This window comes from Sander lucioperca, chromosome 6 (genome assembly GCF_008315115.2).
Source record: "Sander lucioperca isolate FBNREF2018 chromosome 6, SLUC_FBN_1.2, whole genome shotgun sequence".
NCBI lineage: Eukaryota > Metazoa > Chordata > Actinopteri > Perciformes > Percidae > Sander > Sander lucioperca.
Genome location: NC_050178.1, coordinates 15,722,087 through 15,734,518, shown reverse-complemented (window position 1 = coordinate 15,734,518; position 12,432 = coordinate 15,722,087).

Sequence of the window (12,432 nt, the reverse complement as noted above, 5' to 3'; positions counted from 1 at the left end):
AACCGAAGTCTTTAAAGGGGCGATAGAATGATTATATAGGGTATTTCACACTGTTCCTTAAGGTCTCCTAATAGGGTATATAACATTGGTTGGGCTGAAAATGTCCCAGGTGCTATTTTTTTCACCCTTCTGCATCCCTGTGTAATTGCTCTATTTGGAACGAGAGCTTTTCTTCCAAATATGGTATGCTCATGAATATTTAGATGAGCTGCACGCTGACTGGTTGAGGAACCACATACACATTCATTGGAGGCATCAAACCCGGCCGGCAGCTGCCGCCTGTCACGGCAGATTGTGGAGCTCCTCAAGTCCGAAACTGTCTAACCAAATTTGCAATTAGCCATACATTTTTCGTAGAACGGCCCATATTTGAGCTTTACATAGTTGATTTCTCGCATAAAAGTCTCAGAAGTGAATTTAGTGATGGAAAAGCAGACGAACAACGTAAAACATTTCTAAGATCTGCGCGAAGATGCCTGATCTCAGGTCAGTGTTGTGTTGTAAATTTTGGGGCGTGACAAAGGTAGGAGTTGAGGAGTTGACGTCAACTTTTAGCTTTGTTGAGATTCGCCCGTTTTCAGAGGCAATTTCAAATTTTGAGATTTGCAGAGGAAAGAGATGGCAATGGGATTTTGAGGTTCTATGTATGTCCTATTTACCCACCAAACTGTCATTTTTCAACTATGACAAGATAAAATCGGTTTTGCATTCTATCACCCCTTTAAAGCGCCCATATTATGCTCATTTTCAGGTTCATAATTGTATTTTGAGGTTGTACCAGAATAGGTTTACATGGTTTAATTTTCAAAAAAACACCATATTTTTGTTGTACTTGCACATTGCTGCAGCTCCTCTTTTCACCCTGTGTCTTGTGTCCTTGCCCTGTTAGTTTGTGTCTGTATCCTGTCAAGTGCGTTTTTGGCAATCTTTCCTGTGGTTTTTTGTTATCCTTTTCTCTGGGGACGTTTTGGATTTGTGACTTTGTTTTTGCCTTCCTCAGTTTTGGACTCCTTGGGTTGGCCTTTGCTTTTTGGATCCCTTTTGGTCCCTGTTTTTTGTATAAATAAATCCTCAAGCTCAACCTTTCTCCTGCCTGCCTGCCTCTCTCTGCGTTTGGGTCCTATTATTCCCTGCCACACATCAGAACGATCTGACCAACATCGACCCAGCAGAGGTGAGATTCAAACCTCCAAACCATTTCATCCCTTGGACATTGATGGGGAGAAGTTGCTGGGGATGTATCATAGGCTGCATGAGAAGAACCCAGTTTTTGCCAACTACCTAATGGAGGTTCGCTGGCAGGCGACTGCCAGAGAGTTTGGCCTTCCATACATCGAGCGGGTCAATCCCCTAAGCCTGTGCTGCCCAGCATCCCCGTGCTGCCCAGCGTCCCCAAGCTCCCTAGCATTCCCGAGCTCTCTAGTGTCCCCGAGCTGCCCAGTGTCCCCGAGCTTTCTAGTGTCCCCAGGCTCTCCCGTGTCCCCGATCTGCCCAGTGTCCCAGCACTGCCCAGCGTCCCCAAGCTTTCTAGTGTCCCCAGGCTATCTAGTGTCCCCAGGCTCTCCAGTGTCCCCGAGCTGCCCAGTGTCCCAGCACTGCCCAGCGTCCCCGAGCTTTCTAGTGTCCCCGGGCTCTCCAGTGTCCCCGAGCTGCCCAGTGTCCCAGCACTGCCCAGCGTCCCTGAGCTTTCTAGTGTCCCCAGGCTTTCTAGTGTCCCCGAGCCTTTTAGTGTCCCCAGGCTCTCCCGTGTCCCCGATCTGCCCAGTGTCCCAGCACTGTCCAGCGTCCCCAAGCTTTCTAGTGTCCCCAGGCTATCTAGTGTCCCAGCACTGCCCAGTGTCCCCGAGCTTTCTAGTGTCCTCAGGCTCTCCCGTGTCCCCGATCTGCCCAGTGTCCCAGCACTGCCCAGCGTCCCCAAGCTTTCTAGTGTCCCCAGGCTATCTAGTGTCCCCAGGCTCTCCAGTGTCCCCGAGCTGCCCAGTGTCCCAGCACTGCCCAGCGTCCCCGAGCTTTCTAGTGTCCCCGGGCTCTCCAGTGTCCCCGAGCTGCCCAGTGTCCCAGCACTGCCCAGCGTCCCTGAGCTTTCTAGTGTCCCCAGGCTTTCTAGTGTCCCCGAGCCTTTTAGTGTCCCCGAGTTTTCTAGCGTTCCCGAGTTTTCTAGCGTTCCCGAGTTTTCTAGCGTTCCTGAGTTTTCTAGCGTTCCCGAGTTTTCTAGTGTCCCCGAGTTCTCTAGTGTCCCCAAGTTTTCTAGTGTCCCCAGGTTGTCCTGTGTCCCAGATTCCCGGCTGGCTAGCAGCCGTCCCGAACCCTGGCTGGTTAGCAGCCTTCCCGAACCCCGGCTGGCTAGCAGTCTCCCTGAACCCCGGCTGGCTAGCAGCCTCGCAGATTCCTGGCTGGCTAGCAGCCTCTCCATACCCCGGCTGGCCAGCAGCCCCCCAGATCCCTGGCTAGCTAGCAGCCCCCCAGAATCCCAATCTCGTCTGGCTAGCAGCTTCCCTGAGCCGACAGCGCATAGGACAGGTTTTTATCACTTGCACAATTTCACATATGGTTATAATAATAATTATGATATTATTAATAATAATAATAATAATAATAATAATAATAATAATAATAATAATAATAATAATAATAATAATAAATGTTAAGCATTTGGTCAGTCGGCAACGGCCGGCCTGGTCCTGAGATGGGCCGACTGACCCAATCAGAAGTTTCTCAAATTGGGACATTCAATCAAAATCAAGCACGTCACCTTCAAACGGGATCTCCGTTTGCAGGGTCCATGCTGTACCGGACTCCCCCAGTGATCATGCTGCTCTGGGGGACCGGCTGCGCAGCGAGAAGCCGCTGCTGACGGGTGCAGAACTGCTGTCTCTCTGCGCGGCCGTCTGACGGCATCAGTATTAAATTGACACAGTTTCATTACCGGGTTAAAACATCTTGTTGTCGCATTAAATAGTAGTCTAATTAAGTGTTTTGGTACAGTTGGTTTTGACGCATGATGAGAAGTGTAGGCCTGTAGGAGTACACATGAAAACCCTGAACAAGCAGGGTCGTTCTGCTCAGTCTTTCTGCTGTGCCCCATTCACGTAGTGTTTAGTTTTACACTATGTAGGTTAAACTCTGCAATTCATCCGCGGTTCACATGTATGCATGAACTGTGGTGGTCCATTTACACTGTAGGCTGTACTCAACATCACTGATCATTTCTGATCAATAGAATGTAGAAAACATTACATTTCACAATGTTTTGTATCCATAACATGATTGTGTTATTGTACAATTTAGCAGTAAAAGCTGTAGCCTCTGTAAGTCAATCCTACATTTTTCAAATTGGGAGCAAAACGTGCTCCTTGGGGAAAAAAGTTACCATAAACCCCTGTTCATGCTGTTTTTTGTCGTATCCGGTCCATTTCCCAGATGTGAAAGCCCCCTTACTGGACTACTGAATATAATAATATTCCATTATATTTTGTATTTTAAATTGTTACCTGCCACCAGAATTTTGTGATTTTCCTTGCCATAAATATAGATGTTTTTACCATAAATTGGTGCCTAAAAATGTATCAGAATGCAGAAACTGAAGTCTTTTACCCTCAAAATTTCCTCGGGGAGGACCCCCAGACACCCTCTGCTTTATGTGTTCCCCCATAGGCCAATTCTGCGCAAGGAAAAACCCTGACGTATAATCACAGACAGCCATAAAAACATATTTTAATTGCAGAGTTAGAGAGTTAAAACACATGAAAAGATGGAGACCCAGACAGACAATATGTAGAGTGTCAACAGAGAGAAACACGGACAATCGAACAGACAGACAGTGACAACAAAGAACATACTGTGGAGAATGACAGTAACAGCATACCAACGGCATAAACAGGCAGTATGTGTAAATTTGTTATAAATGTTTGCTCTTTAAAAAGTAGTAAGCATTGTTTGCCAGTTACTTACATTAAATGTTTAAAAATCTGTTACATAAGGTACTGCTTATATTATTTCACCATCTGTACACAAATGTAATTAGTGAATGCACGTGTCTGTAGGTGGGGCCGCATGGGTGTGGTAATGTGGGCTGGTGTGACTACAGTGCCAGGGCTGAGTTTTGGTCCCAGTCTGCCTCTGAAATTAAACAATACAATTTCATATTATGTGATTCAAATTCAGTTTTTCAATGCAATTATTCAAGTTTAGCAATTTAAATTCAAATATAAATTATTCAAATTCAGTTTCTGGTGGCACATATTTCAGCCCATAATACTGTTCGATAGCTGTTGACTTTTTACTTTGTACATAATTTGTGCAGTTTTAAAGTCAACAATATCGCTGAATTTTAGTGCTTTTAGTTTGATGAAAAGTGGATTAGTTGGGGCTTCTGAAGGACCTTTAATTAAAGCGCAAAATCTTAGAAAAAGGCCTTCTAAATCATACACCTTGTTACTGCCTGGCAAAAGGGATGGCTGCATCATTAATGGGTGCGAACATGGTTATTTATATATCTTTATATAAATGTCTTATATGTCTTTATACTGGCAGTTTCTGAAAGGTTATAATAGTTTAACAAATCAGTAAAAAGAAACAGAGAAATAACATTGATATACATTGTTTTATAAAAAAAGAAATCATTATTTTGCCTAAGCTTTATGAAATAATTTTAAGAAATCAACCAGGGAAAACATGTCTTACTATGTCCAAAAGGGGGCGCCCCAACATTTAAAAACCATTCACACTGTATTTAAGTCTGCTCAGCAACCCCCTTCAAAGAATAGTGGAAACATGCATTCACAACACTATACTAAAAATCATAATATACTTACAACACAGGAACATACAGGATAATATTAGTAAGAGGTGATCAGGCTTTGCCAATCAGGGTTCTTAGAGTTCTTAGCCTTATGAGCTCAAGGTTTAAAATCCTTGGCAACTTTGAAATAATTTCTTAAGACATTGGCTTATAGACTTACTTTAACATAATGATGTTTTATAAAGATGCCCCAATTGATCGATCGGTCGATATTTACAAAAACGTGAACGGGCATATGGTATTAATCTCTTCTAGCCGTCGATTGACTACTACACACATATACTGTAGTTAAACACTCTCCGCAGAGATCAACATGCCTGTGCCTGATTGACTGTTCATGTGTAGTGAAGTCCTCCCGTGGCTGCCTCAGGAGCTGCACGTGCACGCTGCTGCAAACAAAACATAGTTACGTATTGTAACTCCAGATTCAATGAGTATAGGCATAATGTTAGCCCTCTAAGAGCTGCTGCTAAAACATGTTGGTTGTGTGGAGCTTCTACAAAGTGTGTGAGACTGATATTACACAGTGCCGTGAATGGGCTAGAACCTACCGTTACTGAGTACTGGCACTTCTGATTTTTGTCCACATGAGAACCACTATTTACCGCCACCTCCTGTGGTGAGTAGGTACGCACCCCTAAACACCACTGGCAAGGACTGAGCATAGGGCGCGCTTTACCAGGTGAGCTATAGGCCGCCCTCACATAGCAGGTTATCGCAGAGAAAACAGAGCTGAAAATGTCCTAGCTAACATGGATAATTGTAGTGGATAAACTTATTGTAACTCTGACTGCTGGAGTAGAATACTGTGCTGCTGTGCCACCGACCGATACAGGAGCACAGCCGTGATCCAGTGCGCAGCTCATGGCATGATCCGTCTGCCCCAGCGCTCACCAAATCTTTCACATCAGACCAGCGGCTGCGACTTTATGTGCCGGGTGAAGCCGAGGCAACGGTTGCTTTTATGGCAGAAAAACATTTTGACAAGAGCATTGTAAAAAAAAAAAAAAAAAGTAGAGTGCGTGCGCTGCAGGACAACAGACTTTTGCTCTGTGCTAGCGAGTCGGTTCAACTGGATCGTTGGTTGGCCTACCGAGTTTATAGATTCGGTCACCGGTTTGCGTGCTCTCGATGGCGGGCCCCCAGGAACCAAGACACCGCGGAAGACTCGAGCGGTTGCGTTTACATTCGGTCTCGACATACTATTTACACACTCATACTGACCGACACTAGACTCACGCACTGGCAACGGTTACATTCGGTAGCCTGGTGCACGGTCTTCTCGTGACAGTCTAACTACCATGTAGCAACATTCACTTCTAACATTTAACTTAACATAACTACCAAGATAACATTACGTGTATTTGTATGTGATGTACTTATTGTGATGTACATCGATAATGTGTGAATTGCCATGAACACAATCATCTAAGATGCACCAGAAACAAGGCTTGATTAATAACTCAAACTTGCCGAGAACCAAGACACCGCTTGATTACATGACTCGTGCGGGCCGGCGGGTTGCACGGTTACATTTGGTCTCGTTCAGTAGCCTGGTGCGCGGTCTGTGGGTCTAGGTAGCTCATTTTCTGATTTGATTCTACCACCACTCCAGCGGAGGCGCTAATGAGCTAGATTACTACACACACAGTAGCAGAAGAATACCAGCTACACACAACGGCACGAATGAGGTAAAAGAAAAAAACAGGAGTGAGTCGGTTCATTGACTTATGGCACTCGATTCGCCCGGTTAGTGACACCAGTCGGATGAATTAACCGGCTCTTCAGTCAGTTCGTCAACACTACTCTGTGCGCTTTGCTTCTCATCACCAAGGGCGCGTGATTGCTTGAGTGACACGCGCTCCAAACCACTTTCACTTAATCTTTTACATCCAGGAAGCTACTCTTTTAATGTATGTGTCTTAATCGGTTGCATATTGTTTTTATACAAAAGGAGGTTTACACACAACCTTATCACAGCCAAATATTTCATCACTGTAGCCAGAGTGGCTGGTGAGCAAAAAAGTTAATGTCAAGCCCTGAATGTATGTAATGAAATGCATACAAAAACACATTTTAAGTGATATATTACCAAGACATGCATATAGATTAGAGATTCACCGATTGACCAGCTGGTGACCGGAATTGGCCGATTTTCACGTGATTGGCCATGACCGGCAACCGGCCGGTCAGTCTGACATATGCCGATTTTATGCCGGTCAAATGCGCTCGGGCACCGCATGATTAACATTACGCAACATCAGCATCACACGTGCACATGCAGAATTTCCGCTATATGCATGTAGGAGCGGCGCACCGTTGTTTATGAAATGTCATGAAGTCATAATTATACATGGCTCTGCAGAGCCGTCTGCTCTACTGATCTCAGGCGAACGGTCAGCCGCTCTCTCTCCCCTCTGAGGCTGAACAACTGGAATATGAAAACCACACTCACGCAGGTCCCGTGAAATATGACAGCTACAGTTTATCGGAAAATAGCGTTGGGCACACTGAATTTGATAAATGTACTGTTTGTCAGACCCCAGATGAGACAAGAAGCTAACGTGAGCTACCGCTGCGGTCCCTTTGCCTCTGACACAGTATTCCTCCGACACGCTGTATTAACGTTACTGTTTAAAACGCTTTCCAGGTTAGTGGGGATGCATACTGCTCAAAACCAACATTAAAAACGTAGTAATCTTCCCTCAGCGTTTAGTTTTGTTGCTAAACTGTGTGTAAAATGAACGGTGACGTTAAATCATCTGTTTCAGGTAACAGCACCCTGGTACCGTCTATTTGCTGGATTGTTCCGAGGTAACCGTCGGTAGCTAACGTTAGCAGTTGAGCACGTTGACAGCAATGATATTGTTCATATTTATGCATAATGACAAATAAAGCAAACTTGCTAAAAAAGGAACTACACACTGTTTTCAGGTAACGTTACTGTTGACGTTCAAACAGTGAGCGCTTGTTTAGCCTGGCTGGACATGTGGCAGATGAGAGAAGAAACAGACTATCTGGTGACAAAGCAGAAATGCTTCTGTTTGCGAAGAAAAACTTGCCATTGATGTACAAGTGATTGCAATAGGCCTGTGTGTGTGTTCTGAGAAATATCTTTATATTGCAAGGCTATATTTATTTTATTTTTATTTGTTATTTATATATTATTTTATTGCCATTACTTGTTTTCCCAGTTTTTCATACAGAAGTTTTGTTTGCTAAATATATCACATTTTTTTAGTTGGATGTGAAAAGAAGGAAATCCTTCCACAACATTGCACTTTAGATGTATATTTTGTATTGTATTTTATAGCAATCAATTATCTGTTCAAAAAAATCTCTATGTTCTATGCAAAATGTAAAATGTTCTATTAAAGAAAAGATAGAAAATAAATATTTGTGTGTGTGCTGTAAAGTGGTTAGAAAAAATGAAATCGGAATCGGCTAAAATCGGTATCGGCAGGTCAAACTCAATCGGAAATCAGAATCGGCCTAGAAAATTGTAATCGGTGCATCTCTAGTATAGATATAAATATATCCAAGACACATGACCATATCATGTAACTGCTGAATTAAGAGTACCGGTGTCGTGCCAAGGTACTTATCCCCGCCAGGATTTGTATCCCCTAGCCGCGGGAGTGCGCATGCACTCAGATATTTTGTGTATCCCCTCTGTAACTTTTCCCAGAAAAGAGCAGACATCTCCATATTATCTCAGGTTGTTCACTGTGACCTGAAAAACACAGAAAATAACAGACATGGTTGCAGGATAGACCCTTTGCATGTTAGGGGAGGGGCTACACAAAATATCAGGTGAAAAAACGGCCTGATATTTTGTGTATCCCCTCTGTACCTCATATGGTAGACAGGTGAACAAAGCAGTTAATTGAAAAGCCATAAACTAAATAAAATAAAATTAAAACAGAAATCACGTTAGAGGGCAGGGAGGGACGGGTTAGCAAAGATGGAGCATCCTTGTCAGACCACACCTGCAGAAAATGGACAGATAGAGGTAGCCTAGATTAAAGGAAAAAATATTGTTCATAAACCTGCATGTGATGTCAGGTCACATATAGATAGGCCTATCAGTCGACCTATATGTAGCTAAGGTGCATGGCAATATGGAACTTTGCAAAACACTGCCGATTAATCCACAATACTAAACAATTCACACGTCGCCTTAATGTAACTGACAAACGTATTTATGTAGATAAATGAGTCCCTTATTACTATGGAAAACCCTGTCGAGTCTTCCACGTCGCTATTTGTTACATTTAAGAGGTGAATTTGAAGTGCAGCAGTTAAACTCTGCTTCTCTGAGCACACGCGCGCTCCCGCGGCCAGGGGATACAAATCCTGGCAGGGATAAGTACCTTGGCACAACACCGGCACCATTTTTGGTCCATTTCAGGCACTGATTACACATGCCATCTGCAATGTATGGCAGGAGAAAATACTTTGTGGGGTAACCAAGATAAACAAGATAAAAGCAGCACCCAAACGCCAGATAGTAACACAAGCAACGATAAATAGTCATTTTGGTGCCTATTCTTAACTGTCGTCACTGCATGGGGCGCTCACTTTTTCTCTGCTTAACGCCGTAGCTGTATCCCTTCTAGCCCGTCTGGGGAGCGAGTGAGAGAGTGACGGTGACTGCAGAGCAGGTGGTCGGAGCAAGGAGAGTTTAAAGGCTGTGACACACCAACCCGACGGCCGACCTTCGGCAGAAAGGCAGTCGGACTGACTGCCTCCCAGAGTTGGTAAAAAAAGTGCCTCAGAACACACCGAAGCGACGCCGACTTGAGTGTACGTTCTGCACGTGCGCGAGACATAATACGTCTCCATAACAGCAGGCGGCGCTAATCTGTATTGTTGCCCAAAAAATTTAAACCGGCAGCTAATTGGACGAACGCATCACGTGAGTCTGGCTGCTCCCGGATTTTACAACCGAGCATAATGGCGGCTCATTCGGTATACGATCTCATATTAAGAAGATAGTTCACCGAAACATGTTTCTGAAAACATTTTAAGCAAGAAATAGGCCATGCTGTTGCTGAATCTATCTTCATTTCAGATTGACAAAGGTCAGTTTAAAAGATTTTTGTCAGATTTTGAGAGGCGTTAGTCACGCTCATCCCGCTCATAATTTCCGGGTTAGCGCTCCACCAATCAGATTGGCCATTGAGTCCGACTGCCCACCTTCCGATTCAACATGTCAAATCGGCCTAAATGAAGGACAACGGCCAACTGACGACGACATGGAACACACTGAACAGACTCGAGTCACTGACCTCCCCAGATTGCCCGACGGCCGATAATCGGGTTGGTGTGTCAGGGCCTTAAGTTTAGTAGCGAAGATATCAAGGGAATATTTGGCACATGGATGTATAATAAGAACAGTAACGTTTCAGCAGTTTGCAGTTTTGTGCACTAATTAGGAAACGTTAACGCCCGATTTCCGGCGCGTTTCTTGACGTCGAACTACAAACAGGCAAACTGGCCAATACTATAATACAGCTACAGTATATCAGCTGCTATAACTAAACAAAACAACACAAAAATGACCAGTATCGGCCCTTTATCGACAGATATTGCTCATTGATGATCAACAATCTGTATCCTAAAAACGTGATCGGGGCATCTCTAATGTTTTATTATATACAGTCCCACTCAGGTTCTTCACTAGATTTCTTACTTTACGATATATACCTCCGCTAAGAAGGTTATGTTTTCGGCTCGGTCTGTTTGTTTGTTGGTTTGTCTGTCAGCAGAATTACAGAAAAAGTACTGGCCTGATTTTTTTTATGAAACTGGTGGAAGGATGTTGCATGGGCCAAGGAAGAAGCCATTACATTTTGGAGCGGATCCCAATCATACACAAATTATTTATTAAATAATTATTTGAACACAACTATTAAAAAGTAATGTAATAAGTTTTGTGGCGTGACCTTTCCACTAGGTGGGGCTACATATTTATAGGTAGCACTGTGAATTTTGGCTGTTTCTGTTATACTCACAGCTGTGACCCGGGATGCCATAGACAGACACTCAGCAACGACGTTTGGGCTACATTTACACTGCTATGTTTTTGTTTAAAAATAAATATCTTTTGCTACATTTACACCTCGCATTCACACTGCTCTGGCGTTTCAAAGCCCCTAAACCGGAGAAATTTGAAAACACTTCTGACCCCATTTTGGTTTGAATTTGGTTTCCAGGGTTGTGTTGTAGTCTCAACAGCCACAAACAGAGACCTTTGGAAACAATGCATGTCAGTCAGTCTCATTGTGAGGTAGGGTTAAATGTTACTCCCAGATCGTGGTCAGGAAGCGGCAGTATTTTATTGTTCACTCTTCACTTTACATTGTCTTTGCTATCTCTTTTTCCTCTCGCTTTTCCCTTACAGCTGCACTCTTAAAGGAGAACTGTTGATAGGAAACAAAACAACCAAAATCGGTGCTAGCAAACTGGAGTTGCTGCAACTAATAGCCAGAGCTCCCAGTTAGCTAAAATGCCAGTTGTGGGGGCGTGTTCTGAAGAGTACCTTTGTGCCTTTTGACACAAAATGCGATTAAAGCTGCAAGCATCGATGGACGGGCCTTCGCGCCTCTATGCGCGTCGGGGTTACTGGCGGATGCCACTCCTTGCGACGGTGCACTTAGACACCGCAAATCGTCACCAATGAAAAGGAAACTCCCTGCTGAGTGCAATGATACATCACACAAGACTCTACTTTAAAACGGCTCACCAGTTATTAAAGGGGGCGTGGCTTAAGCATAGGGGGGCGGGCCAAACATCACCAATGAAGAAGGAACTCTCTGCTGAGTTCAATGACACCTCAGACAAGACTACCTTAAACAGTTAAAATGTTATGAAAGGGGGCGTGGCTTAAGCATAGGGGGCGGGCCAAACCATCACCAATGAAGAAGGAACTCTCTGCTGAGTTCAATGACACCTTACACAAGACTCTCCTTGAACGGTTCAAATGGTATGAAAGGAGGCGTGGCCTGAGTAAGTGGGCGTGGTTAAAGTATAGTATCACATGTAGACCACACATTATAAGTTTCATGTAAATCAGATGATGTTTGTCATATAAGGCGCATTTCCTATTGCCAGCTACCACCAAAGTAAATTTTGGCCTGTAGGTGTCCTCAGGCCTGGACCCTTGTCAATCATGAGAAATTTCGGGCAGATACGACAACGTACACTCAAGTTACAACAACTTCTTTGTTCATCGCTAAACACTCAAAATGGTCGCCACGCCACGCCCACACCGTCAGACGAAAAGTTTTTCTTTTAATAACTTTTCATCTTTAAGGTGTTGGGATGATACAGACCAAGTTTGAAGTACATCGGATGAAATCTCTAGGAGGAGTTCGTTAAAGTATAGCACCTTGTCTTTTGGGCCTACTTCCTGTTGCCACTAGGGGGCGCTATGACTTTAAGTAAATATCGGCCTTTATTTGTCCTTAGGGTTGGACTCTTATGAATCCTGAAAAGTTTCGAACCAATCGGACAATGTACACTCGAGTTACACCCACTTCCTGTTTCGGCGGCGAAACGCACATGCCCTATGACGAAAAGTTTTTCTTTTAACAACTTTTCATCTTTAATGTCTTAAGATGGCACAG